Here is a 12,426-nt window from a genome sequence, read left to right as displayed (position 1 = left end):
CAATTATGCTCCAGCTGCTCTCTCCACAAAGGTAATAACTCTGTCCTTTACAGGCAGGGTCTCAGGCAACTTTCTCATATCTCAAATAAAAAGTCTTTAGAAAACCGATCTGATTCCAGATTATTACAGGACTGGGGAAACACTGACCTTGCACTTTTAAGTATATGGCTTAAAGAGGAGTGTGAAATAACACCCAAACTTGCTGTACAGGGAGAAAGTATCTTTGCTCTTCCCTCACCCCTTTTCAACAAAGCTTTTTCCACCTGATATTTCCTGGGCAGGCAAAGACTTTGAGGAGAAGGAAGCAGGAACAAGTAGCACAGGGGAGATAAGACAGCAGTGATATAACATGAAGGTACAAGGTGCCCCCAACCCTGCATAATCAATGCCCTAAATCAGCTGAAACATTCTGCCCAGGTTCAGAAAAAGCAGCAGTTTCAGGAGGTGCTTTGTTTGCCTTCTGCTTGGCCAGGGAGAAATTTGACAGTTTGGAGCAGTAGCTCAAACTAACAAGTGTCTGTGTCCTCACTCTGCAGGAGAGACAACAAGCAGGCAGTGAATTTATGTGCTGGTGAAAAGCACCTTATTATTTTCAGCAGTAAATTTGACTCTGCAGACAAAGAGCTTGTATACTTTGGCTCACAAGCATCAATGCACACTTGCATGTGAGAGTGCAAACATGCCAATATTGAAATGTTTGCATGACAGCAGAGATAAGCCCCGAGAAATGCATTTGTAGAAGAAGAGACCATCAAGATCATCTCATTCCAACCCCCTGCCAAGGGCAGGGACACCTTCCACTATCCCAGGTTGCTCCAAGCCCCATCCAACCTGGCCTGGGACACTTCCAGGGATGGGGCAGCCACAGCTTCTCTGGACAAGCTGTGCCAGGGTCTCAGCACCCTCACAGAATTCAATAATTCAGTTTCAGAAGTCAAGAATTTCTTCCTAATACCCAATCTGTAAATGCAAACCTGAACTCTTTTGGATTAAAGCCATTACCTCTTGTCCTATCATTCTCAAGGCCATGTACAGTTAAGGGTAAATCCCTGTATAAACATGGAAATCAGTAATGCAAAATCTCAAACAACTGCAATGCAGCTGCCAGGCTGTGGGGAACCACCTTTTTCTAATAGTAACCAAACCAATGACTTCCTCAAAACAGGAGGTTCATTAAAACATGGGACAGTTTCTTTCAAGAAAAGTTATTATTTATTTATCCTAATAACTATTCAGGCTTATTCCTTAGGGTGTCTGCAAATTCCAGAACAAGAAACAAAATGCTCATCTCTGGACAGCAGTGGCTACATCGTCCAACTCACATAATTAAAGGAAATGCTTATTTTCAGAAGCACAAGGCTCAGATCTGTGGTTCTTTCAGTGCAGTCCCACCTGTCAGCTGGCTGGGGTAGCTATCAGACTGTATTGTTTCTGTGTTCACTGTGGCTCAGGCCCAATCACAGAAAATCCCAGCGGACTGGGCTGTGAACACACTTAAAAGCAGTCCCTGCAGCTGGGCTCGTGGGCTCTCTGCTCCCTTGGTTCTGGGACCGGGCCTGCTCAGGGCCCTCTGCTATCTCAGATTCCTGCAGTGGTAGAGGAGATGCTGGAAGGTAACTCAGTAAAGGAATTGGTAATTTCCAAGTGCACAGATTCCATTGTCTTCACCAGCACTAAACTCATTCAACAACGCCCAAACAGCCAAAAAGGAGTTGGTGGCTGCAGAAGGACATATTAGCATCAGTATGTGGCTGTAACTGCTTTTTTGCTTTGTTTTGCACCAGAACAGCTTTCCTACATATGGCAGAGCTCATCCCAGTGATTGATCGGCCTCATTTGACTTCCCAGTTCCACAGCTGATGAAGATTTTGGGGAGGAAGTCCATGCAAGCACCAGAGAGAGGCAAATTGGGTTTTCATGGCCCCATGCTACTTTATCCAATTATGCTTCCCCATGCAAGGGCATCCCACTGGGGGCTCACCCTTGGATTCACTCTTCTTAATGACATTCAATCATTTTGTGCTGAAGACAGTCATTTTCATAGCTGCTTGCATAATAAATTCAGAGTTACATGCTCACTGGTTCTCTAATTACACCCCATTCCTGCAAAACAAAATGATTAAAGTGAATTTTCACTGAAAAAAATTGTGAGTCAGCACTTTTATTTTACTGATAAAGTTTGGCCATGTTTGGTTGTGTTTGATATTTTCTTCTGCAAACTGAAAGCTTGTATTTAAAGGTTAGAACACAGAAAATGATTGAGCCAGTGGATAATTGTCCACTGAGTTTGTAGGACATTCTGAATTTCACTCCTGGCCTAAAATGATCTCAGTGACCCTGAGAAAGTTAATCTGCATGGAATTTGGAGTTTGTGATACTTGGTTATGCAGAGGTAGCAGGACTCATGTAAACTCAGGGAGTTCCAGACCTGGAGACACCAAAAAATGTGAAGAAATCATTCAGTAACTGTCTGGTAGATAATGGAGAATGAACCATTCATCTATATTTAGATCAGTCCAATCACACACCTTGACATCAGAGAAGTAAATCTGGGAAGCTCCAGAGGAGGTGGTGGAAACCATCAGACCTACAATCACAGTGATTAGACTTCCTTCTATTTTAAGTAACCAGTGCTGAGGTTTGCAAGTGGCTGCTGGCTCAGAGCTTTTCTGGGCCTCTTGGTTGACAGATGTGATTGAAATTGACTCTGCAGTGGTTAGGTTGAGGATGCAATTTTGGGTGTAGAGCCACTGGAATTGGTTGTACCAGGTGTTGATTGTGGCAACTAATTGCAAGATGTGAGATTAACACAGCTCAGATTCTAAATACAGTTGATCGTGGGAAAAAAAAAAATAACCAAAGGGATAGGCACAAACAAGAAAGCTCCATTAGGAGGGGTCTGCCAGCCTTCCTAATACATTCCCAATGTCCTACAAGCCTTCTGTAAATGGCCCCAAAGCCCTCCAGCACTGCTGGCTACAGGAGCTTGGAGATTTAGGACAGAATTGTCCCAGTGGAGAAAATACTCCTATGACCTTGCTGTGGTTACCCAATGAGTCCCTACCACTGCCCTCCTGTCATGCAAGGGAATATTTTCATTTAATTATTTGTGTACACAATCAAGAGACTCGAAAAAATAGAGGTGGAGCTCTAATTTAAAGGTTTTCCATACATAACCAAGTGATAGGCTTTCTTTTCCAACTTGAAAATTTTGGTTAAAGCCCCCGGTGCAATCAAAATTAAATCTTATCCTAGCCACGAGCCACATTTGCCAACACAGTTTCTATTGCAGCTCAGAAAGACTCTTCCAAAATATCATTAAATTATCTCACATGGCTACAGCCAGGAGTGTGTCTATGGTAGCAGGGAGCTCAGTGAGGGTTTTATCCCCTAAAATCAATTTAGTTTTCCCAGAAAAAAACTGCTGCAGTGTCTGTACCCGAGGAGGTCCTTTTGGTACAATCTGCTGCCAAGGCTTGGCCTGAGGTGGGATTCATCCCACCTAACACATGGGAGAGGTTTTGTTTGATCAAATAAAGATGGAGATGAGATGATCAATGTCCTAAAAGCCCCTGGCTCTGCTGACTCACTCTTCCTTGACCTTAAAAGGAGCACTGATGGCCTCAAACATTGGCACTTCCAGAATAGACACCACCGTTTACTCATCCAAATCCTGCCCTAATCAAGTCCAGCTCACTTCACCCAGCTTCTTTCCACACCCACACAGAACTTATCTGCCCTTACACATCCATTTTGCCTCCCTCAGCTCTGGCAAAAACGTGGTTACATTGGTAGACATTGACATGGGGGAAAAAAAAAAAAATCCGTCTCCTTCTCCTGCTGGCAGAGATCTTGTGGACCCAGTGAGCATAAACTGAGCTCAACAAGCCTGATATAACTCAGGAAAAATGGATCAAAATGCAGGAGTTTTTCTTCTGTAAGGGCAGTTGGTACACCTGCTGTGGGGACGTCACCCTGGGCTGCAGTTGGTGGTGGCTGCAATGTTGAAATGGTTTTGATTGTCCCCTCTGTGTCTCACTGCAGATCTCCTCCCCAAAACTCACACTCCCAGCTCCTCCAGTTTTAAGCCCCTACTGGAAAGCTCTGTAGTCCTTGAGGGCATGTCAATAAAGGAACAAAGTGAGTGTGATCATTGCTGTGTGGATGGAGGATTTATGCCACCACTGTTTGTTTCCTACTGCTGGATTCTGTCACCTCCCATCCCTCATCTTTGTTGCTTTCCGACGTTGTAAATTCTTCCCAGCACAGAACTTGCTCTCTAATTTTTCTGTTAAATGTCTAGTCTACAAATGAGTCCCAGCCATCCTCATTAACAATACTTTGTACTTATTCCTTCATAAACTGATGGATGAAAAGCTCCATAAAAGCACACACACAAAAAAAATATTATTTCCCCCAAGAGGAGGGTTTGCAAAGTCATTGCTCAAAGGAAGCCAGCAGACTTTCCCATCTAACTCAAATCCAACACAGCACAACTCTGTTGCCAGAAGCATATCTTGTTTTCCTCCTTTTTGTTTTTCTTTTTTAATTTTACTTTATCTGCTGGTTGATTCACTTATGAAATTAAAGGAGATTATAATTTTAACTCTTTGGTTTTAGAGCCACAAGCAAGGAAAACTACGAGAGCTGCCATCTGCAAATTGCAAGAGACATAAAACAGTGTAAAATAAAGGAAAGAATATGCATTTTCCACTTAGCAATATATTTCAGCAGAAGATTAATTTGCTGCCTGACACTTGATGCTTATTGTTTGCAAACTCCAGATCTGCAACTGCAAATCAAGCTGAAAAGCATCATCTAATCAAAGAGGGAATAATTTAGCAAGAAACCACTCAGATCTGTCTTCTTTTCAGGTTACCCATGTGCATGCACATGAAAACAGAGATCCACTAACCTGGTGCGTATCTGTGTCCCTGACAGCCTCCTTGGACAAATTGTGACTCACTGACCTTTATTTCAGGTGAGGGGAAGAAGTGCTGATGCCCTTTCACAAGGACTCAAGAAAACACCCATTCCTTGAGCTCTGCCACCTCACATTTCAGAGAGTTGCATCCAAATGGAAACGGAAGAGAAAATCTAAAAGAGGGAGCAAGTGAAAGTGAGATCCTTTGCTTGGTTTTTAAGGTGTGATGGTTCAGGTGAGAAGCTGACACAGTGATCCAGGAAATTCCTCTCCCCCCACCTTTCCATACATGTAAGATGTTATTAAAAGTGTGAACCTGCAGTACAGCCTTGAGCACACTGCAGAAAAAGCACTTTAAAAAAAGAAATCTAGACTTGTTTGAACCCTATTAAATCTTTGCTCCACTGGTTCTAAGCCTGTCCAAGTCAACCTGAATGATTATTGTTATTATTAACAGAGTGCAAAGTGGGAAAAGAGAGGATTTTTTATTTAAATAGGTTGTTCTGCCTGCAGCTGGCTGTGCTGCAGAGGCCTGGCACCAGTTCATACTACAGCATTACCAATTCCTTGGAGCTTTTCATGGGAGAAGCTTGCTCTGACATTCTCATTGAGTCTTCTCTCCCCTCTTTATCACCCATAGATTGGATGATGTCCTCTTACAGCCATAACTGAAGTTTTAGAAGCCATCTATGCACTTTTGTCCTCGTGTTGGGACTTTTCTGTGGGATTTCTGTTTCCTGCTGCTTGCCAAATAAATAATTTTTGTGATTTCAATGAGACTTTCCTCTCCTTTCCTACCTAATAAAGTCAGCTGTGGCTCTGTAAAACTGTAAGAATGCAGCAGGAAAACCTCAAATAATAGTACATTAAAATAAAAATACTGTGTCTGATCAAAAAACAATTTCAGCCCATGTTTTGACTGAGAGTGGTTACAGAGTGCAAAAGAAAGGCAGCCAGACTCTGGTACTAAACAGTGTCTTAATAAACTTCAACAGATTTTTCCCATTATTTTTTCCCTAGAAACAGCCCCATCCCATGGCAAGGAATGCCACAGCTCAACCACACTGCCTGTGAAGAACCTGCTACATTTCCCTGCTCCACACCCATCGTGACTTTAGCCTGGAAAAAAAAAATGCTCCTTAAAATGTCTCTTCCACGACTGAAGTGTGCACATCTATTTAATCCTTTTCTGTGCTGCTGCAGCTGTTCCTTATCATCCTTCTGGCATCTTCTCAGAGACTTTTCCAGGGCCACTAAAGCCTTTTGAGAGGGGACGACAAGCACCAGACACAATATTCAAGCTGCAGGTCCAAAATGCAAATTTCTTCAGTGGCATTATGATGATTTCTGTTTGGTTTTCTATTCCCTCCTTAATAATCCTTAACATTCAATTTCCTCTTTTGATTGCTACAGAACAATGAGCTCATAATTTCATTCAACTGTTCATTATAAGACCCAAATGCCATTCCTGGGCAGCAATAATCAGCTCAGAGCCCATCACCATGCACAGAGTTGGAACTGTTGTTTTCCTTGTGTGCAATGCTTGGATTTAATGCCAGTGAATTCCACCCTATGTTTTATTACCCAGCAATCAAAAATTCTTCATGAGTAGTGTCAGGAAGCTACAAGTCTGGGCTGATCCACAAAGGAAGGTGGAATGAAACACAAGGGCAACAGCAAGGCAGGCAGGGACTTCTCCTTCACCAGCAGGGTAAAGGAATTTTGTAGAATCATAGAATTATTAAGGTTGGAAAAGGCCTCTAAGATCATTAATCAATCACTAAACCATGGTCCATCACTAAGCCATGTCCCTAAGCACCACATCTACACATATCCTTAACACTTCCAGGGATGGGGATTCCTCCACTTCTCAGGGCAGCCTGTTCCAATGTTTGACCATCCTTTCAGTGATGAAATTTCCCCCATTATTCAAAGAAAACCTTCCCTGGAGCAAATTGAGGCCCTTTCCCTGTATGTGAGATTTTCTGAACAGAATTTACTGCCCCCTCACTTCTCCCTTGGGGAGAGAGCTGGGGTATGATTCTTTCTGGTCCAAACACTCCTTCTTATTTTCTTTGCTAGTGCAGCCTTATTTAAAGGTGGGTGTTTGAGCCTTGCAGTCTAATCAAGCAGTTTACAGCCTGCCCAGCTGACAGCAATAATTTGGCATCATAAGTTTGCAGCTCCTTTCAATGTGTGTAATGTACCAGATCCCAGAGTGTTTCTTCTAAAGTATCTCAGAGATGTTTGCTTTTCATATCAGCGAGTGTTACAGAAAAAAACCCCTGAATGCTCCCAACTCTTTAACCAAGACAAGTAGAAAATCCTCCCATGTAGCCAGCTAAAGTTATTTATAAATTTATTCCCTACAAATTTAGCCACTTGAGACAGGTTATATTAAGACTTTTCCAGGTTGGACTCCAGGAATCCTTGAAGGAAGGGCTGTGCATGAAGTCTTCTTCTTGATGACATGGCCAGAGGTTCAAATAAAGTCTTCATTTGGAGGCAGACCCATCTGAAAAACTGGAAGGTGGGGTAGGTATGGATGCCAAAAATGAAGTACAACTAAAACTTCCCTCAGGTTGCCCAGAGAGATTGTGGAGTCTCCCTCGCTGGGGATATTCCAGAAGTTCCTGGATTCAATCCTGTGCCATTTGCTCTGGGATGGCCCTGGTTGAGCAGGGCTGTTGGACCAGGTGACCCCACTGTGGTCCCTTCAAGCCTCGCCCATTCTGTGATTCTGTGTTAACAGGAACCCTCTCATCTTTGGTGCAGGGATTCCAGACCAACTCCCCAGAGCAGGGCAGGGAAAGGCTTTGGCAAACAGAGGCACAAATAATGGTCAGAGCATCTACCATGGGAAAAAAAAAGTGCCAGTGAGATTTGCTTCTATAAAAACCTCATATTGTTCCCACTTTAGCAATAACCCAAGATTCACCCCAGGGGAAGTAGAACAACATTGCCCCAGCACCATTTAAGGTGCTATTAAAATACTGTTTAAGGGGATTTGGGAAAACAGGTAGGGAAATTATTCTTATCATAGGAAAGTGCCCAAGGAGATGGGCATTTGGAAATGTGCTGGAAGATGGGTTATTGCAGTGCTGTTACTAATGACTACAATACATCATTTCAACTTGTTGACTTTTGTTTCTTTAATTTCCAGATTATCCGGCTGTTGCTTATCCTCCACCCATTCTGGGAGTAAACAGAGACATGTGCTTGAGCTGCAAAAAAGTTACTTTCAGCAGAAATTAGCTTGTGTGGATTTTCCCTGTTTTTTTCTGTTTGTTTGTTCTGTGGTTTGTTGGTTGCTTTTTTTTTTTTTTTTTTTTTTTTTTTTTTTTTTTTGAGAAAATAAAATCTTTCAGCTTTACCTGTCAGTTTTACCTTTCAATTTCCTTTTGCAATTTCCTTTTGCAATTTTACCTTTGTAATATTTCAGTGATTTCAGAAAGTATTATATCTATTCTAGAAATATGAGAAATGCTGGCAAAGGGTAGTTGAAATCTTTTGCATAAAACTCCAGGGAAAGTCTCTGAGAGGTCTCAGAGGAGGAGCTGCTGCTTGGGAGGTCCAGCTCAGAGCACTCAGTGTGACTGAAATTATGGGCTCTGACCAGGTTCCAGCAAGAGGGGATTTTTTTTTACACCTTATTGAGATCTCAGGCAGAGAAATCTTCTGGGATTGCTTTGGGAAATCTGACTTTCTTTTCCTTTAGAATCACAGAACAGTTTATGTTGGAAGAGATCTTAAAGATCATCCAGTTCCAAACCCTCTGCCATGGGCAGGGACACCTACCACTATCCCAGGTTGCTCCAAGCCCCATCTGACCTGGCCTTGGACACTTCCAGGGATGGGGCAGCCACAGCTTCTCTGGGAAACCTGTGCCAGGGCTTCAGCACCCTCACAGGGAAGAATTTCTTCCTGTTATCTAATTTAAATCTGCCCTTCTGGAAGGATCTTGAAGAAGTTCTGAAATTCACTGCCAACCTCAGCTGCAATAACTGTGTTCAACTCTTCTTCAGATGAATAGCTCAGGGAAAGATATGAAACCCCCCCAAAAACCCCAGGAAGGCTCCAGTGGTCTTGGCGAGACTGCCCAAAGTTCCCCTGTAAAATATACAGAAGATCTGGGTCTATCTGCTATTTTTTCCTTCTTTCCTTTGGAAGACACCCCAGGGGGTTGAAACAGGATGATCTTCAGGGTCCCTTTCCATTCTATGATTTTGTGATTCTTTTTCTCTCACAAGAGCTCTCACTTTTTTTTTTTTTTTTTTTTTTTTCAGGGAGCAGCTCTGTTTTGAAAGGGCCATGAATCACATCCATCAATCTTCAGAAGAAAAATAATCAACAGATGGTTATTTAAGATCACATGGTGCCACTCAGATCAGGAGATGCAGAAAGAAACAAACTCTCTTTCCCTCTTGCTTACACTTCACTGAAGTCAAGTGTTCAGTCGTTTCCAGCCTGGGAGGAAACACATGAAACCACCAGTGCTTTGTGTGTGTGGTACCAAAATCAGGCCACAAAGCTCCAGCCTCAATCAGAAAAAAGTCTCTACCCCTTCTTAAGTAGAAGGTGAAAGACAGGAGTGTTTTCAGACAACACAAAAGAAATACTGGATTGCTGAGGACCAAATAGTTTGATCTCAATATGTGGTGCACAACCAGCAGCTGTTTCTCAAGTTGGCATCTTCTATTCCCAACAACATCAGCAAGGCCACATCCAATTTTAATGCCAACAGATGAGAGGGAGAATCCTGAAAATGTATATTAGACATCTCTTATTGAGGTATTTTAGATGAGCTATTAGGATTTTTTTATTATTATTTAATTTAGTTATGCTATTTTATTATTAATTACATATTTTATATAACAGTATTACATTTTTATATCATAATATTTAATTATTATATTATTTTAAATTAGATATTAGGATGAAATCCTTCCCTGTGAGGATGGTGAGGCCCTGGAACAGGTTTCCCAGAGAAGCTGTGGCTGCCCTATCCCTGGCAGAGTCCAAGGCCAGGTTGGATGGGTCTGGAAACACTCTGGCCTAGTGGAAGGTGTCCCTGCCCACGGCAGGGGGTTGGAATGAGGGGATCCTTAAGGTCCCTTTCAACCCAAATCATTCCGTGTTTCCAGATATTTTCATCTGAGTTTCAAGTGAGCATCAGAGGTACCAACAAGCCAGCCATCACAGTAAGGTGTTAACTTAGAAAATGGCTGCAAATTCTGACTATTTTTACTTTGGGCAGCTTATTTCTAAACCCCAGACCACTACAAAAGATGGAATTTGTCCTTGGATATCTATTACCCTCCTTTGGTTTATGTTTATACAAAACTGGACCTATCCAAGAGGGGAACCTAGGGCACAATAGAATTTTCTCCCTGCTTTGGAGTGAGCTGCAATTAAAGTTGCCAATGGGCCCTTGATATCATGGAGAAAAATGTTTTTGGGGTCTTTTTATGTCAGAGTATCCAAGGCAAGTGAATTAATCCTTCATGACAACAAGAAGCCACTTGATGCTATTACAACAGTTAAAAATTAAACTGTTCAAAAAGTGATGGCCCTTTGATTGAAAAACCCTTAAGCAGGTGGTAGGATTTGAGGTAAGCATTTTGGTCTCATTGGTGTTTGGGGTTTGTTTCCTGGGAAAAAATGAAACTGTAGCTACAAAAAAAAATTATCTCAAAAATATTTTTTCAAAGTTCTTTTCTGAGCTGATTTCTAAAGAAGGAAGAAGTTCATGGTCTGGAACACAGAGACAAGGTCCTGTAAAAACCTGTCACTGAAATGTTCTTAATGTTGTGTGGAAAAATACAAAAATTCCCCCTGACACACACACCAAAGTCCCCCAAAAAACCCAAACCAAACCAAACTAGACAGTATCTAGGAGGCCAGAAGAGATCTGTAGAATTGCTTACCTGGGGGAAATAAAGCATGTTCAGGAGATATTTTTGAGCACTTTATTGGGAAAATAATCTTCCAGTTTCCAGCAGATTTTAGAAATCTATGTATGTCCTGCAATTCCATGCCCTTCATTTATTCCATTACACATATGAAGGATGAGGAGCACGTCCTGGGTACCTCATTGTACCTTGGCCATTTGTTTCAGCCAGAGTTTCCTACCTGAGTATGGAAAACGTTCAAGTTTCAAGTATTTAACCCCAACCTGCCACCTGCTCTTCCCACAGCTGTGGGGTGAAGACTGCAATTGCAGAGTTCTTCAGAACTTTCCTGTCATTTCCATCCTGCTCTCGTGAATGACGTTTTTTTTCCTTCCTTTCTTTCCTTCATGCTTTACCTCCTCCCAGTGACCGTCCTCTTCAAAATGCACATTGGAACAGGACAAAAATTCATTCCAGATAATCACTCCCAGTTCCCAAAGCCCACCTGAATCACCCCAACATCAGTGTCTATCATGAGTAATGCATGGGATGGAACCACACACAGTCTGTTCAAGGCACTGAAACCATGGAAACGCTCCTGACGTGAGCTGCTCCTTGGGATGATCAGAGCAAATGGTGGCTGAAGGAAGCTTGTCTTGTCTGCCTCTGTTGCTCCAGGCCAGATCATTATAAAATATGAAACATTTCAGTTGTCAGACTTGAGCTCCACAAGGTTGTTGACAAGTTTTGGTTAACAGAAAAATTTAACAAAGTCCAGAAATGGGCAATTTTGGAGTTTCCTCAATGAAATCTAAACACTTTGAAGAGGGAGCATGGATACTGGGACAAAATTCTCTGGGAGGGTGGTGAGGCCCTGGCACAGGTTGCCTAGAGAAACTGTGGCTGCCCCATCCCTGGAAGTGTCCAAGGCCAGGTTGGATGAGATGTGGAGTAATCCAGGCTAGTGGAAGGTGTCCCTGCCCATGGCAGGGGGTTGGAATGAGATGGTCTTTAAGGTTCTTTCCAATACAAACCATTCTGTGACTCTGTGATCTCTGGTCTGACTCCGTGGAACCAAACCACCTTCACAACCTTCAGCTGACCTTGGAGGCACAGGAAAGAAGTTCTTTCTTGTCTCCTTATAGAATTTCCTGGATATCAGTTCTGTCCGTTCCTCTTGCCCCATTGCTGGGCCCCACTGAGCAGAGCCTGGCCCCTCTCTGACCCCTCCCTGCAGACAGTGACAGGCAGGGATGAGGTCCCCTCTCAATTGTCTCAAAGCTAAAGAACCATGCTCATGATAATTAGACCAGTAACAAGCACAGCTTAGATTTAATTTCCCACTCCTCGATGTCCTACTCCCCCCAGTCCCAAAATCAATCTTTCCATCCCTTGGGCATCATCTTTTCCATGCTCAGAACAGAACACCCATTCCCAGTACACCTGATACCTCTCCTATCTATTTGGAAGTGTTCCCTCTGCCCCCTCTACTTTTAGGGCACATTTAAATGATCCAGAGCAGCCAATGCATCTAAAATCTGCATGATTTGGCTTGGAAGCAGCAGCTAAAATTAGTCTGTACTGTGAAAGTGTAGAAAGGAGAGAAACTCA

The sequence above is a fragment of the Vidua macroura genome, chromosome 1, assembly GCF_024509145.1.
Source record: "Vidua macroura isolate BioBank_ID:100142 chromosome 1, ASM2450914v1, whole genome shotgun sequence".
NCBI lineage: Eukaryota > Metazoa > Chordata > Aves > Passeriformes > Viduidae > Vidua > Vidua macroura.
This window is presented reverse-complemented; position numbering follows the sequence as displayed.